General features: G+C 39.9%; 1 long non-coding RNA gene across 1 annotated transcript; it reads left to right on the top strand.

The window, feature by feature from the left end:
* Positions 1-341: 341 nt before the first annotated feature.
* On the top strand, positions 342-1,450 carry LOC309343965. The gene is made up of 3 exons (XR_014157449.1): positions 342-742; positions 950-1,131; positions 1,329-1,450. It is a non-coding gene; the product is annotated as an uncharacterized lncRNA (long non-coding RNA).
* The last annotated feature ends 3,095 nt before the right edge of the window (positions 1,451-4,545 follow it).

The following is a 4,545-nucleotide window of genomic DNA, read 5'->3' on the forward strand; positions in this document are numbered from 1 at the left end:
TCAAAGATGACTGCCAGTGGTTCTGAGATCACATCTGCCAGTTCTTTTAATGCTCTTGGATGCAGTTCTTCGGGCCCTGGAGACTTGAATACATCTAAACTAGCCAAGTATTCTTGTACTATCTCCTTAGTTATTCTGGGCTGTGTTTCCTCTGCTGAATCATTTGCTCCAAATTCTTCAGGTCGGGCATTGTTTTCTTTATCGGAGAAGACTGAGGCAAAGAAGGCATTGAGGAGTTCAGCCCTTTCTTTTGACTGATTGGGGGAGGCTCAGGAGTTGTGGGTGGGCGGCCGTTGCCCAGTTTTTAAAGAAACTCTGTGCATTTATCTTCCACAGGGTGCAAAAGAAGGACTTTGCACCTTTATACAATATGCATGTGTGCTTGGGCCCAGGATCTTTTGCTTCACCATCCCCACTACTGACTCCCTGTTGCTACTCGGCTAAAAAGAAGAAGAAGAAAAAGTGTCCCCGGATTCATTGAAAAAAATCTGGTAACCATATTCTAAATTAATTAAATAAAACCACTTAACCCACTGAAATATACATTTGAAAAATAATAAGAGGAGTGATGCCCATTGTTAGGCGAGGTAGCTAAAGTGATGATGTCATGTCCTCCGTTGTGACACGTCCCCTTGCTGAGTGACTTGGCTGAGAACTTTGGGCAGAGCAACTATTTGAATTAAATCAGTGAATTTGGTGAGAGTGTATTTCTGGAGATAATGAAGGTTCAGTCGTCTCGCTTGTAAGTAGAATCTCTTATTCTTCCCCCTATTTCTTTAGCTATCCCTTAAGATTTAGACACATAGGGAACCAGGTCATGGTTAGATTAATTTTTAAAGATTGTCCTCAGGGCCCCCTTAGATGCTTTCAGGGAAATAGCTGGCAGTGCAGGGATAGAGAGTATCGAGGAAATAATCCGTTTCGTGACCTTCTTTCTTTTCTTTCCTAGATCCCGCTGTCTGTGCAGATTGCGAGAACTGCTGGCCTCCTGTTGCCGTGCCACCAAAATCCATCCCCTGGACCGTTTGGAGGAGGATACAGTAATGGTTGATCGCAGAAAGATTAGAGTTCATACGATTTATGTGAGACCGAGGGACCAGGGGATGGATGCCATCAGTGATTCCACCAGTGGTGAGTGTTGATCTTTGTTCACGAAGAACAGAGAGGCCAGAGAGAATCTGGCTGGCTGAGGGGGGGAGGAAGCTCCTTGATTTAAGAAGAGTTTAGGGATTGGATGAGTAAGGGAGAATAATGTGGGCCACTTGGAGATCCTTGCAGTAATAATAAATGAAAATATTAAGAATCTTTTCTGTTCTTTTCTCTTCCAGGCAGCGGCAACAGTGAGGCCAGCAGCTCAAGCTGAGCTCTCCCCACCAAGGCCCAGTTCCCCCTTCCCCAATTAAATACTTTTTCAATTAAATACCTTCTAATAAAGGTTTTATTACAAATATGCTGGTCTTTGGTCATTTTTTTTATACCTGGAGGTTCTTTTCCCTAACAGTATGAAGGCATCTACAGTGGCAAGAATGTCCCAGCGAAAGAAGAATGGATACAAAAACTTATGGAATATGCAGAAATGGCAAATCTTACTAGAAAAATAAGAAATCAAGATAACAAACTTTCTATATATTTTTATTAAAACAAGAGGGAGGAGAGTATCAATTAAAAGAATTTAAGGAATTATCAGGCAATTTAACAACATGGATACCACATCATCATTTGCACCAATTATTTAAGAAAGATGGGATACGAGGGTTTGGGGAACAAATATCACAACTGGAGAGAAATCTGTTGGAATGTAATGTAAAAGTGCTGTGTAAAATGTATAAGACATTATTGGAATGGGACACAAAGGATGAGGAAGTAAATTCCTCAATGATATATTGGGCAATAGCTATTGGTTATAATATAGATATGGAAGCATGGGTATAGGATGTCGATCAGGTCAACCAAAGGTCTGGTTAAAAAGGAACATTTTTGCCTGGTGCCTAAAGGTGTATAATGAAGGCACCAGGCAAATTCCCTGGGGAGAGCATTCCACAAGCGGGGAGCACCACAGTAAAGGCCCATTCGCATCTTGCCACCCTTCGGACCTCTTGTGGACCCCCAGGCTGGTTCACATGGGGAGAGGCAGTTCTTAGACTCCTTAGGGTAGTGATAAAGAGGGGTATCAGATCCAAACTCTTCTTCTTCTTGAGGTGTAGTAGTCCTAAACCATTTAAGGCTTCATAGGTCAAAACCAGCACTTTGAATTGCGCCCGGAAACTAATTGGCAGCCCGTGTAGTTGGGCCAGGATTGGCGTTCTATGCTGAAACCAGCTGAAGTTTCTGAACCATGTTAGAGAGGCAGCCCCATGTATAACACACTGTGGTAATCTATGGTTGCCTGTATTCTTCCTTCTGTTTATATGATATTCAGTCAAGAATTAGTGATTATTTCTAAATTTTCTTGTATACATATTGTTATGAATTTTGTGGGGGTCAGTGTGGATGAAACCCACTGTGATCCTGGATCAGTGGAGGTAGAATGTATGAGAGGAAGCCTGTGGAACCATTTTGTTTGTCAAGGCCTTTGGTTAACTACCCAGCATCTTAAAAGACTGAGCTCCATCTTAATGGGCTCTTATGCCAGGAAACAGAATAATGTTCACAAGTAGTGGGGGTGTAAATATGTTTTCAAAAATGGCAAAGGGTGTTTAAGGAGATAACAGAAATCACTGGCTTAAAGCTGACAAAAGTCCAGAGGTAGCATTATTATCAATTTACGATGGGGTGGAAGCTTCACAGGCTATGAAGGACTTGCTCACAAATTTATTGACAGCTGCACGAATTATGATAGCTAGGAAGTGGAAGGGGGAAGCAGAATATAAAATGGAAGAATGATATAAAGAGGTTTGGAATATAGCTATTAATGATAAATTAACATGTGCCATTGAGGTAAGATGGGAAATATGCAGGAGAAATGATTTTGAGGAGATATGGAGGGTGTTTGTAGAATTTGTACTGTTAAAATGGAAAGGGGTCAAACAATCGCAAGAGGTGTTGGAATTTTGAGAGGTTGGATAGTTACAATGGAATGGTGGTGGTGAGGTGCACATTTTTATTCTTATTTATTTGTGATCATTACTTTGTGTCAAAAAATAAAATAAAAAAGAAAGTACAGTGGTACCTCGGGTTAAGAACTTAATTCGTTCTGGAGGTCTGTTCTTAACCTGAAACTGTTCTTAACCTGAGGTACACTTTAGCTAATGGAGTCCGTAACCTGAAGCGTCTGTAACCTGAAACATATGTAACCCGAGGTACCACTGTATAAAATATAAATAAATGTATAAAATATAAATAAATGTATAAAATATAAATAATAGAATGTAATAATAATAATAATAATAATAATAATAATAATAGGCTCTGTTGTCAAAGAAACAAGTAGGTGGGCTCAGAGGCGGAGCTAGCTACTCTGGCACCCGGAGCGGCGCACAAGTTGTTTCACAGGGTGTGAAAGAAGGGCTTTGCACCTTTATACAATATGCATGTGTGCTTGGGCAAAAAAAGATGGTGTGTCTTTTGCCTCACCATCCCCACTACTGGCTCCCTGTTGCTACTTAGCTTCAAAAAGAAGAAGAAAAGAAAAAAGTGTCCCTGGATTAATTGAAAACAATCTGGTAACCATAGTATTGGCACCATTTTTTTTTTATCCGTTTCCATTGTATCACAAAAGTTTGGTTGGTTTCCTCCCCCCTCCTGCCCTCTGGAATGATTTGAAAAGATAAAATGATGAAAAAGTAACTTTCTGATTTAAGAGTTTCAAGCAATGCACAATCATGACTTTGCAGAAAGAAGATCTATGAGTTCATAAGACTGATGGATATAAGAGCTCCTTCATGCTGGAGAATCTAATCCCATTACATTTAATAGATGTTATACATGCACATCAGTAAGAATATAGTCCACTAGTCATGCATTTGCAGGAAATTGGGCATTTCTATTCATCCTCAGCAACCGCATGCCCACCTTCAATGGGAAGCAAAATCATTAGCAACTTTTAGTATTTGGGTTTTATTCCTTGTTTATATCTTTCTCAGAATTCTGAAAGCAAACTGTTATTCCCCACTGCTCCTGGCTAAGGAATTTGGCACAATTGGTTTTTGATGATCAGAAACATAATCTTTTGTGTTTAAAAGTCCCCTAATTGTATAAAGTCACCCTGAGCCTCTGAGGCAGAAGAAATCTGTGAAAAGCTGGAGGACTAAAAATGGGGAACAGCACAGTACAAATGAGTAAAAGCAACAAGAGATGAACTCAGCAGATCACGGAAGCAAGGTCTTAAGGAGAAATACAGCAACCCAGGCATTAACAAATACTGTTCAACTTAAAAAAAAACACCAAAGCAAAACAAAACAAAACTCCTTCTTTCAGCTTTCATAAAGAACCCTTCTGAATTTAACTTTATTAGAACGTCTCATTGTATTGCAACAGTAAGAAAGGATTTTTTTCCTGAGGCTCTCTCTGTTTACTCCCAAGCAAATGGCTGTGTTTATCATTGCT

Source organism: Podarcis erhardii (assembly GCF_964252035.2).
Source record: "Podarcis erhardii genome assembly, chromosome: 6".
NCBI classification, from domain to species: domain Eukaryota; kingdom Metazoa; phylum Chordata; class Lepidosauria; order Squamata; family Lacertidae; genus Podarcis; species Podarcis erhardii.